A 13796-nucleotide genomic window follows, 5' to 3' on the forward strand; every position below is an offset into this window, starting at 1 on the left:
TCATTGGAGTTTCCACCCTTGTGAAGGGGGATAATGTAGAAGGATTTCCATATTTTGGATACAGTAGCTTCTTTAATAGATAGATTAATAGGAATTGAGACTGGATAGGCAATAGAGTTTGCGGCAAGCTTGAGGAAGTGAGGAGGGAGCTTGTTGGCAGAGGGAGAACAGGGTTTAAGTTTGAGAAGCAGAGACTTTATGTAGGAAGTAGAAATAGGGTTGAGAGAGAACCTTGTGTTATTGTTTGCAGTTTGGAGTGGTGATTTTTTGGGGGGGTTGTGGCTTGTAATAGTCAATTTGCTGATGGAGTCTATGAAAAACTGGTTGAGGAGAGTGGCAGTGTTTTAGTCAGGGAGGTTAGGGTAGGGGCTGGGAGTTTGAGGGTTACCAGGGTGGAAGATATGGTTAATACTTATCCAGAAATCTTTGAGGGTCAGTTGAACAGTGGTTTGTGTCTTGGTGTAGAAAGTCTTTTTATCATTGTATATTTGTTTCTTGGTATGGTTCCTAAGTTCTTTAAATAGTTGGAGGTGGGTGGGGAATTTACTTTTTTGCCAGGTTTTCTAGGCATTGTCTCTTTTATGCATTAGTTTACGAGCGTCTTTACTGAGCCAGGGGGGTAATTTTATTTTATTCTTATTTTACATGAGGGGCTATTGAGTCTAGGGTGTTTAGGAACTAGTGATTACATTTGAGTACTGCATCTTTGAGAGGAAGAGAGTGCAAGATAGACCAGTTAATGGCAGAAAGACTGTCATTTAGAGTGGAGAGGATGGAGTCTTTGAGTTTTGGCAGTTTTTACAGATTTGATTTTTGTTGCTTGGGAGAGTATCTCTGTATAATGATGGGTAAGTGGTCACCTAGGGGATCAGAAAGTGTTGTAGGGTTGTGATAAAGCTGGGTGTTATTGAACAGGATCCAGTCAATTGTTGTGCCCTGAATTAGAGTATTTGGTTAGTCTTGTAGGGGTGGAAATAAGTTAAGTGAAGTGAGACATTGTTGCTTTCAACAGGGAAGGAGATCTCAAGGGACTTCCAATCTATATTAACATCCCCCAGCAGTATAGTTTAATAGGGTACATTTTGGGAAACCCAGGAAAGTATGTTTTCAGGAATAGGGATGTTTTTGCCAAGAGTAATATAAACAGCAGCAATGGCAAGCTTTTTGTGGTCGTTAAACTGGTAATTTAGTATTAGGATTTCTGCTGGGTAAACATCAGGTATATTTACAGAAAAGGGGGAAAGAGAGAGGAGATGAGATTACAGAACTGCTATATCTCCACCTTTTTTAGTGGTTCTATCTAGCTGATAGATGTAGCCAGGGAGCAAGATAGAGTTTGGAATATGGGGACTGAGCCAGGTTTCTGATAGTACAAGTAGGTGGAGGGAGTATTGGGAGATCCAGTCATGAAGGTCAGTGATTTTATTAAGCAAGATTTGAAATGCTGATGGCTATTATGATGTGTTTGGAAGAATGGGGGGTGGGAAAGGAGGGAGATGGGGGTGCATTGTGTGTGGGAGTGGTTAATTAGTAGGGTAGGAGGGTGGATTATTTGGGCTGGAGTGGGGTGTGGTAGGGTTGGCCCAGGTTTAGGGTGGATTTCACTTGCTTGTAGGAGGATGGTAAGTATCACATTGGGTTTAGGAGAATAATATTTTTTCAAGCAAGTGTATGTTTAAGTCTAATGCTATGGTTGGACAACAGTTGGAGTATTTTATATTGAAAAAGGTGAGAGACAGAGGTGTTGTGTAGTGATGGAGATATGGTAATAGATGCAGTGTTTAAATGGTGTTATTGATACAGGAGGAGGTGGGTGTTGATTTTAGATAATAAATGTTGCTATGATAAGATGTAAGGGTAGAGAGTGGGAGAAGAAGTGATGTTATTATCAGATTAATGAGCATGGTTAAAGGGGTAAGTGGAGGGGGGGTTAAAATCACAAGTGAATAAGATAGGAGAGGATATAGTTGTATGTATGAGAAAGAGTAAAAGGGAGGGGTAAAGGAGTGGGTTATACTTGAAAGGGGAAAGGGGGTGTGGTGAGAAAGGGAGAGAGGAGGGAGATGGTTGTGAGGTGTGTCTATGGCTGTAGTTTCGATAATTAGAGGGTAGTGAAAGACGGATGGAGAATAAATTTAAGGTATGTGTGGGTGGTTGGGAACTGGAGGTAGGGGACAGGATTGAGCCCAGGCATAGCAAGGGAGACAGGAGTGGGAAGAACTGGCAGCAGAATATAAAAGAAAAACAATTAGTCTAGGTGCTCAGCGGTCCACGGGTACATAGCCAGTTTCAGTGAACAAAGAAATTGAATTGTAAGAGGTTTATGCAAGAAAAAAGGTAGGCTAATCAGAAGAAAGTTGAACTACTGGTACTTATACTATTTAAAACATGTATGGCATTAACTAGGTAAATGAATTGTGGAAGAAGGATGAAGAACCGAGAGTGTTATGGCAAGGGAACTTAATGGAGGGACACCCGGTTGTGTGCTCACCCAGAGCAGAGCTACAGTATTAAACAGCAAAGCTTAATTGTGTACAAAAAGCAAGATAGTCATACCTCAGTAACGTCCCTTCTTACATATCTATATCGGACACACAACAAATTCAGATATTTTACTCATTCATAATAACTTAAATGTTCACATCCACGGATGTTCTTACTATATTTCCACTGTACCTTTCCAGTTTAATCATGCTTGTTTTATATAAGGTTTCCATATTGTTATTACATACTAATGTTTGGATCTGATGTAACATACAAAGGGCTGGATTCAGTAAAACCTACATGGTGTGCTAAAACCGTGTGCCAATTGTGGTACTACGCACGCATGGTGCCACACTGTTTTGTATTCAGTAAGCAGCTCTACACATCATGTAGAGCCACACAAACAAAATAAACATCATGGCATGCTAAGTACAGCATAATCCTCTAAATTGTATGCTAATCAGCCAATCAAAGAATGGTGGAGCTACAAAGTAATGATGTAGCCTTAGTGTAGTTTTTGCTTGCAAATTCATGATGGCTCAAGTCTATGCTTCTACTGCTGCTAATAGACTTCTGCCAAGAAGAAGAAGGGTGTTTAGATCCCATTTAACATTTCATGGTCTGCATGAAGTGGAACTTGTAGAGTGCTATGGTATGGACTGAGACACACTACAGGAACTCTGCAACCCCTGTCGTCCAATACTGTTGTCCTCAGTTGAGAGCAAGGACAAACTGAGGGGAACCAGTACCAGTAGAGACTAAGGTATGTGTAGCACTTAAAATATTAACTACATGAACCTTCCAGAGAAAAACAGGGAACATTCTTTGGGTGTCACAGACATCAGCATCCAGGATTCTACATTAGTTCCTGAATGCTGCACTACAACATGCCAGTGACTACATACATTTTCCCTGTCCACCTCTGGACAGAACCACAACTATGCAGGAGTTCTACCCTGTAGCATACTATCCTGAAGTTTTGGATTCCATAGACTGCACATGCATTGAAATCAAAGAAAACCCAGGGACCAGGGAAGGGTGCACATAAACAGAAAGGACTTCCACTCTATTAACTTCCAGGTCATATATAACACTACGGGAAGCATCGAGAATGTGTGTGCTGGCAACACAGGCAGTTATCACAACTAAAATATCTGGCACAACTCAACTCTTTCAGATGTTTTCTATGGGGATATCCCACAGGGTCACTTACTAGCAGATGCGTTGTGCACTGAAACCATGGCTGATGATGCCCATCAAAAATGCACACACCAGCTGAAGAATATTATAATGAAGCACATCCTCAAACAAGAAATATCATAGATCATGTGTTTGGGGTGCTGACATTATGGTTCTGGTGCCTAGATACATCTAGAGGAGCCCTGCAGTACAATCTCATACATGTTCTGAAATTTTCACCATCTGTGCCATCCTTCACAATATGATTGTGAGAAAACAGCTTCAGCAAGAACAACAAGGGGAATGTCACATATCCTACCACCAGTGGCATGGTCACCTCAGCCACACACAGGTGAGGAGTCAAAAAGGGAACCACCAGCCACTGTTGGTATAGGCAGATGTAGGCATGCACAATATGCTTGCGCCCTGGCCAAGAGGCAATGGATTTCACACAAACCCACCACCTACAACTGTCATCCTATGCCCATACATACATACAGTAACACTTATGCAAGGCAATGCTCACAAACTTTACTTACCCATGTAATGGCTGTGTACTGCTAGCATTAAAGAGAGTCCGACCCAAATTAAAATTCTTGCAACTGCTGGACTTCCAATGTAAGTGCTGAACCTGAAATAGGAAAATAAACGGCTAAGAAAACAAATGAATGGCATAGCCTTGCATACTGATACTTGCTAATGTAACTAAGTAGAAGGTGGGTGATTTTTACATCAATAACATCATTATGTGACACTGACTTATGTAAATACATGTGTTCTTTATCAACTAATAGACCTTATGCATCAAAGATTCATACATTCATACCTCTGAAATGTACAGATTTTCACATAATGTTCAGACTGTGGCCTCATATTTTTTCTGCTTTCTTTCCTTGTGCTATTCTGGCAAATTACTGGCAATTCATTAAAGACTGAAGTTAGAAAATAATGAACAACATTTAATTTTCAGACTTCAAATCCTTCAGAAAATTCACGGTAATGCAAAACCTTTTATTCTGTCAACTTTCTAAGTTTGTAAGAGCAAAATATTTAAAAATGATCTTGTGCCTTTGTCCCACTTTTATATATGGCTTTGTCCAGCTTTGTTCTTCTAAGTGGTTGAGAGGTATGCGCACATTACAAAAACATGTAAGAAAGCAGTACAAGTTTGAAAAGGGCATCACAAATACAAATATACTAAGCACCCAGTCAGCTATGCACACTGGGCGTCAGACAAAAAAGTTACAAATCCCTGAATCCAAAAAATAGAAAATCAAGGATATGGCACAGTTATCATCATATGTACAGAGCATTGTTTGGTGAGAAAGGAGGTCAAGGCTGACAAAAAAGGTACTGAGATGTGTGTGAGTAAAAAAGACATACATGAAAAAATGTGGATAAAGTCTCAAATGGCTACTGAAATAGAACAAGCTCATAAGCCTCATGACTGGCCTATGTAACTGTTATGTGCGTGTATCTGCATAGGCAGAAAAGGTGAAACATGTGTGTAACTCCCTGTAGGAACACAGCCAAGCTCTGTGCTAACTCTATGTCCTAGTATGTTGGACAGGTGTGAACCGTGCATAGTAGACATAACACTTCATTGTCATTGTCCATGACTGTGAGAACTGGCTCTGCCACGAGTTGCAGTGGCATGTGCATGTCCATGATCAGATGCACTGCTAATACCTGAAAGTGACTGATGTATGTGGATGGGCTGTCCTCACAAGTATGCCCAAGACCATGACCCCATGGTCTACAACATCTGAGTGTGGACACCTTAATCACTGATGAAGCAGTGGAAGGATTGCCACTAAAGGAGCATGATTAGGCACGATGATGCTGACCTATGTCCACATGGATGCCACCCCCCTCCCAGTAGACATTCCATTACAGAAAATGCCTGCTCCCTTGTGTCATTCATCCAATCCATTGAATTGCCAATGTGGTAGAGGCAGTCATGCATATTAGCCTGTGCCACATCTACAAATCTAAGCATGCCCTTGGATGTCCTAATGGAGCATGGGTGAGCCTCCATGATGGCCCTAAACAGACAAGTGGTATGTAAAGATGCACCAGGATCAGGTGGATTCTGGACAGCTTGCCTCCTCTGAGCACCCTATAACAACCCTTCTGCATGGCACCTTGTCCACACTTTGGTTGTGGGCAGAGTCCACTGGCACTGAAGTTGCAGTAAGCACACTACCCTGAACAAGTGTCTCACCCTTCACCTGTCAAACTATCTGAGGGCTCACTGAAATAGGTATGCATAGGCCGAATGGCTGTGTCTGATGGAAATGCAGGGGATTGCTGAATGTTAACCTCAGTGTCAGATTCAACTTCTACACCTTCCAACTGTGCTGCTGTTTGGCCACCATCATTCATGAGAGTCTGCCAGTACTCTGACATCAGGTGGTAAGAATCCTATACTTCCATTGTCAGGATCACCTGAAATAGTAAGGAATGAACACAGAAAATAAATTAATGCCTAACTAAAATTTAATATATGATAAAAAACTAACACTGGTGTCACTATCACAGATGGTACAGCAATACACACGCACACACACACACACACACACACACACACACACACACACACACACACACACACACACACACTCATGACACCCACCTTACATATATGGATAAATGCATATTTCTGACAAATGGTCATCAATAACCAAAAATGTTTGGCTTACCATGTGCAGAAGACTCCACACTTGCTTCGGAGGATGGTCCTGGAAGAAGTTAAGCAAAAGATAAGGACACAATCCTCACAATTCCAGTAACACAGAGGGACATAATTTTTGCCTTTATATGTTCATTAATAATACTTTCAACTGAAACTTGGCTGACACATCCAACCAAAGCAAATGTGTAATGAGCAAAAATGTGTTTATAACTGTTAATCATTTATCAATAGGTTCAACCAAAAATAATACAAATTAAAACAAGAATGAACTATTACTTACAATATTTTACTATACAAGAATGTTATGAAATTGACATTTGCAAGTTTACCTTGACAGTCATCCTTGGACATACTTGTCCTCTCAGAAACATCAGCACCAACATCAATCACATGGTGTTGCTCACTTTCTACTGAGTTCTCTGCTTCTCTGACAGTGGACAGAATGCTTCATTTGGTTTCAGTGGTGGATCTGTAGCAGCCCCCCCCCCATACCCAGCTTTTCATGGGCAATTGCAGCTGCTCTCCTCAGGGCTGATGAAATCATATCAATGGCCTTATGATGCTATTGATCATAAGTCTGCTGTGTTCCCCTAGTGCATTGATGTCATTCACTATCTAGTTCCAAATCTGCATTCTGTCAGACATATCTGAAGGTCCTCTCTCAAGCAGAAGGGCAGTGTGGCACCTAGATGCTTGGACAAGCAAATCATTTTCTGAGTCAATGAAAGAAGGTTTATGGGGATTGTTACACTTGGGTGCCATAATCCTAGATAAAATAAAATAGAAAAGAAGAATCCAAAAAATAAATATCACCAAATTAAATTCCTGCTTATATATACACTTATTATATTGTCAAAATTACCCACTGGAGAAACAAAGTTTAGGTATTAAAATATAAGACTATGTGGTTGTATCATATCACACTCACACCAAAACCAAGGCTTGATCCAAAACAAAGGAATAACAAAAGCAAACCTCTTTAAAAAACTTTTGTTGTGGCAACACACAAATGGTACTTAGCTCCTCCCACCCCCAAAACAGCAGGCAAATGACAGTTTGTACCAAGCAAGGACTAACACATTAGTCAATTGTTATAAGTGTATTCAAGAAATTCTCCCAAAATGTGTGTACATTTACAAAAGAAAAGTCATTTTTATATGATTGTCGGTCACCTCTCCCTGTGTCCAGCACCCCTTAGAGATGTCTATGGATCATCTTACGACATTACATTTCACTGAAATAACATAGAAGAGTGTAAGATAGCCAGTTGTGACAATAACATTTGTGATGAAAGTTAATAAAGCTGTGTATATGAGAAAGTCAAAGGCCTTGACAAAAATGCCTATGCCAACAGTCAACTTATAAGAAGTGCATACAGTTAAACATTTCATTTTTCTAATGGAAATATACAAAATATTGTCCTTGTAACTTGTGAATAAACCTGTCATGTAAGTGAAAAATTCAGGCATACTTTAGCATGATCAGAACTCCTTGATGCAGATAAATCCAAATTAATAGCAATCTTCATCTGTGTTGTCCACCTACACAATTCTCTTCACCTTCAATTTCTCTAGCTAAACAGTTACTATTTTATAGTGTAGCTTCAGGCCTCTGAGCACAGTGAAGATGCAAATCATGTGTGAACCCATTAGAATTGCTGAATCCCAAAGTCTTGACTTCATGCAGCAGGTGTAAACATAGTGTCGGAATAACTTAGTATTAGTTGCTAATGGATTGCAACTGTGAATGATTATTGGTAGGGAGAAGGAAAACACAACAATAATTCAGTAATGCAGTCTCACTTACCTGCAATTGGTGTGTCACCCAGGGTCCCCTTTAGAAACCTAAAATCTCACTTACCCAAAATCCAAAAGACCGAGATGAAAATCCTGACATCCAAGAAAACTGACTATCTGGAACACCGACAAATCACTAATGGTAAGCAACCATTTGGCTACCATGTTGACCTTTGCTCCTTACCTCCGCCATAGTGTGAGCTCGAAGTTGGTACATTTAGTTAGGAAGAGTGTATAGGGGGTGTGTGTGGGGGGGGCAAATTCCCCCACGTGGGTGGGTTTTCTGTGCTTCGGTTTTAGTGTGTTTGTGGGTTGGGTGATCGGTCACTTACCATTAGTGTTTTGTCAGTGTTCTGGATGATCAGTCTTCTTGGAAGTTGATATTTTCATCTCAGTGTTTTGGATTACAGGTAAGTGGGATTTCGGGTTTCTGAAGGGGATCCACCCAGGTTACACTTACAAAGTGTAGAAATAATTGTATAAAGCTTTTAAATGGAAGAGAGAAGCAGCACACATTTTCATTTTTTGTTCACTAATAGCCAAACTTACCTCCTTTGTTGAAAATTGTATATTAGTATGATGTGATATCCTTATATCTTTTAAGGACAATGAAACAAAATGCTCTACAGACTGTCTGTGAGAGATTACAACACAAATAAGAGAAGAAAAAACACAGTACAAAGAGAAGACAGAACTGCATTGGTGTAAACAATAATCATTAATGGTTGTGTGATCAGTCATTGCACTAAATATGTAATTAACACATATATGAACAACTGAGAGTGCACAAGTGTTATATGTCTGTTAATACTGTGAGGGAAATGGGACTTGCTTCTGTGCACAGTGATGTACATTCCTGCTGCTAAACTCTTTTTGTGGCAAAGAGGGATAGGACACCCTTACTATGTTTTGTAAGTTCATTAGTCTGACACCTCAAATCCAGAGTTTGCAAAAATCTGTAATGTGTGTTAATATGTATTTTGTACTGCTGTTTATGTTATTGTTTTCTTTTTTAAAATAATAATATTTGCAAGGCACATGGCTTAACACAAACATATTGAAATGGATAAATTTCATGTAACTTACTTCTGAAATAAAGACTGAATAAATTAGAGCTATGAATAAAGTGTGTGTGTAGCACACCTGGTAAACACCACAAAGTTCAAATTATATAGTATACTTAGATTATGGTTCAATTCCCACATGTATCTTTAAATGAAACATAATAAACGCTTGTTAGAAGAATAATACCAAGTTGAGCTTTGCCCATCACATTTGCACATTATTTACCTTTGCGCAAACACAGTTTAATGGCTCATTCAACAGACAGATATTGTCAGTTTCAAAAAGGATACATTGTTACATTTTCTGCTTACCATCATGCAAACACACTAAGCAGCATTGTGTGATAGTCCACAACACACGAAAGTCCAGAACACCTACAGACAATAGGCAGGCACTTGTCAGTCTTAAAATGGTTACATCGTTACATCGTTTGCTTATCATAACACAAGCTGAATAATCAGAATTTTGTGATAGTCAGCAGGTTTTCACAACACCTGCAGGTTCAGAACACCTGCAGAAAAGAAGCACACAGTAGTCAATTTTAAAATGAATGCATTCTGTCATGTGTGGTTTGTCATTGTGCAGACATGCTGTGGCGTTATGTGGCAGTCAGCACACATACAAAGTAATGAATACCAACATATACAGCTGCTGCTTAGTTGTTCCTGTGCCAACATATTTAAATCAAAGGTTACAGTAAGGGTGAGGCTGGGTTCTAATCCAGAAAAGGCAACACTTTTATAACTGATGTTTTACTTTACTTTATATAAAAAATACACCTGTAGAAACATACTTACACATAGAAATAGCTATCTATTGCAGGTGCATTGAGCATACACATATCAGATATATATTGTATGTGTATACATGTGTAATTGTTGGTATCAGTACAATTGTGGTTCTACAATTAAAAATTTATTCTTAACTTTCATGTCACAAACATACATTGTTAATTAAACACTCAGCCCTTTAAATTATATGTATAACTAATGAGCAGGTCTGCCAAACAAGGTCTCAGGTGCAATGAGCACTCTGCACAGTAATAACTGCAAAAAATACATTTGTAGCCCAACCTTCCCTGTGGCAACTGGTATAAGTTAATGCCCACAATACAGGTGATCCAGGAAATTAATCAAGCAAACTCCCAATTTTATTAATGCTTGTCCACTAAATTTTAGAAAATTAAAAACTATGGATACATAATTATAAATAACAATACGTATGTATAGAACTGGAGCGCATATGAATTATATGTGTAAATGAAGGTATACTGACAAATATATTTCTATAATTATAATTGTCTTTTCTGGCCTTGGATGGACTTCAGAGTTCAATGATAGTCATACAAACATGAATGTATAAACTAAGACCTTGTCAGGTCACACACATATATGGATAAACCGTCACTCTGTCATATATATATATATATATATATATATATATATATATATATATATATATATATATATATATATATATATATATATATATATATATATATATATATATATATATATATATATATATATATATATATATAAATATATATATATATATATATATATATATATATATATATATATATATATATATATATATATATATATATATATATATATATAGATAGATATATAGGTCTACTTTGTTTGTGTTGAATTTCATTTCACTGAACTTTGCTGAAAACTGAAATTACTGAAAACTCATTTCAAGGAATCTCATTTCATTGAACTACAGTTAGTATATATGGCATTATGCAGAGTACTGTAATGCAAGTAAAAGGTAAATGCCCTTTTCCCCACTGCATTGAATCCTGGAGTTAGTATATATAGTTGGGGGGAATGTGGGGGTTCATTGCCCCCCACTTAGTTTGAGTACATATTGTCTTCTGCTGAAAGTTAGTCAATGGTGTTGCAACTATGCATGTCTATTGTTTACCATTTATTGTTTTACAGTTTTTGGTAAAATACAATATAAAACAAACAAGGTGGGGGGCTATAACCCCCATGCCACCCCCCCCAAATGTCAGGGCTGCGCCCCCCACACACCCGTAATTATATATACTAACTGCAGGATCGCACTATAGTGGGGAAAGGGCATATACCTTTTACTTGCTTTATAGTACCCTACATGGTGCCATGTACACTAAGTTCAGTTCAATGAAATGAGATTCAGTGAAATGAGTTTTCAGTAATTTGTGTTTTCAGCGATGTGGTCTTGGTGAAATGAAATTCACTGAAATGAGATTCAACGAAACAAAGTAGACCCATATATATATATATATATATATATATATATATATATATATATATATATATATATATATATATATGTGTAATATATACACACATATATATATATATATATATATATATATATATATATATATATATATATATATATATACATAATATATAATATATACACACATCTATATAATATATACACACACACACACACACACACACACATATATATATATATATATATATATATATATATATATATATATGGGTCTACCTGATAACACAGACACGCCAAAACACTGACAACGAAATAACCGACATGGTAAAACCAAAAGTTCAAAAACATGAAACTTCACATGCCCGACAAACCACAATCCCGACAATCAACAAAACAAATACCTTTCCCGAAAAACACACACACACAACACAAGCACACTAAAAACCTTACAAACCTACACTAAACCTTACATACACAACTATCTATGCATTAACCTTAACCCAAACCCTAACCCTAAGGTCCGTCACTATTGTGCACTTACCTTACCCACACCCTAACCCTAACTCACTTAATCCGCCCCTAACTCTTAAGTCTGTCACTATCGCACACTTACCTTACCCGCACCCTAACCCTAACTCACTTAACCCACCCCTAAACCTAAAGTACATCACTATCGCACACTTACCTGACCCGCACCCTACCCTAACGTCCATCACTATCACGCACTTACCTTACCCACACCCTGACCCTAACGTCTGTCCCTATCACACACTTACCTTAACATGTCTCTCAGTGTCAGGATTCTCAACTTTCGGTCTTCTCCATTGTTGATCATCTGGTGTCGGTGTTCTCATTGTTGGCTTTGTGGAATTTCAGCATTTTCAGGTAGACCTCTATATATATATATATATATATATATATATATATATATATATATATATATATGTATATGTATGTATGTATGGGTCCTTAACACATTACGGAAATGCCACATCGACTTTCATATGAGCGAGCTGACAACACAGAAATGACAGAACACTGACCACTAGAAATATTGATAGAAAATAGATGGTGAGTAACCCATTGGCCACCCCGACAACTACACAACAATGGTAGCAAACAAACCCCCCCCCAACTAAATATACCAACTCAGAGATTGTACTATCGTGGAGGTAAGGGGCAAAGGTTGACATGCTGGCCAAGTGGTCCCTTACCATCTGTTTTCCATCGGTGTTCCGAGCGGTCAGTGATCTGTCATTTCGGTGTTGTTGGCTTGCTCATATGAAAGACGGTGATGTGGCATTTCAGTAAAGTAAAGGGGACCCATATATATATATATATAATTAATGAGCATGTCTGACAAGCACCTCTTCTGTGGGTAGGATGAAAAAAATCAGCTGTGTGGAAGAATATGTTTTTGCTATTTTACAGAGTTTTGAATACCACATTGTACTAATTAATTGTATCAGTGTGTAAAGCCACACAAAAAAATTGTCAGGTCATAGAATTAATATCCCCAATACATGTCTGCAAAGTTAAATCAACTAACTGTTACAGCAGAAGCCAGCCAATAAACTAATGCTACTGTCAGAATAAACTTTCTGTTTAAAAGACTATCTTCCTTACTGTTTGGCATTGTTGCTCTCCGCTTAACACCGCACAGATGTAGTTGCCATGGTTGTTTGGGTTTGTCCACTAGCATTAAAATTGATAACATGATTTTGTGGGAAAACACTCTTAAATGTTACTTTTTGACCTTAACGGACATGGCAGGACCTAGAAGTGAAGGTGTCCAATTTAGGGCTCAAAGATGGGATGTGGAGGACTCCAGAATATTTACTGGACTCCTTGTAAAGTACCACAGCCACAGTCTGCTGCAGAGGAAGTATACCATGTCTCAATACAAATCTGAGTCTTGAAATAGTCTGACCAGGGCTGTCTTCAGTGCGACTGACATTCCATGCACTGGCGAGCAATACAACCACCACTATAATGACCTGAAAATCCACAAGCAGGAATAATTCAACCAGTGGCTGGATGAGTTTAGGACTGCTGAGAGATATGTAAGTGTACAGATAATAATATTTAAAATTAGATAAAAGTCTGGATATAGCCACAACTTGGTATGCAGTGTTCTTCTCTTTTTCTCCCCTTTTTCACTTACAACCACCCAGGAGATAACAGCAAACAGACATGCCCATGCTGAGTGTTTGGAAAGACTAAGAGAAGCAATTGTTATGAATGCAGCACAAAAGAAAAAAAATATGCTGAAATATTGCTGTTGAGTACATTATTAGCAAATTAAGCATACATATTTTAACTGTGAAAGCAAGCAT

This window comes from Protopterus annectens, chromosome 5.part1, assembly GCF_019279795.1.
Source record: "Protopterus annectens isolate FY-2018-M chromosome 5.part1, PAN1.0, whole genome shotgun sequence".
Lineage (NCBI taxonomy): Eukaryota > Metazoa > Chordata > Ceratodontiformes > Protopteridae > Protopterus > Protopterus annectens.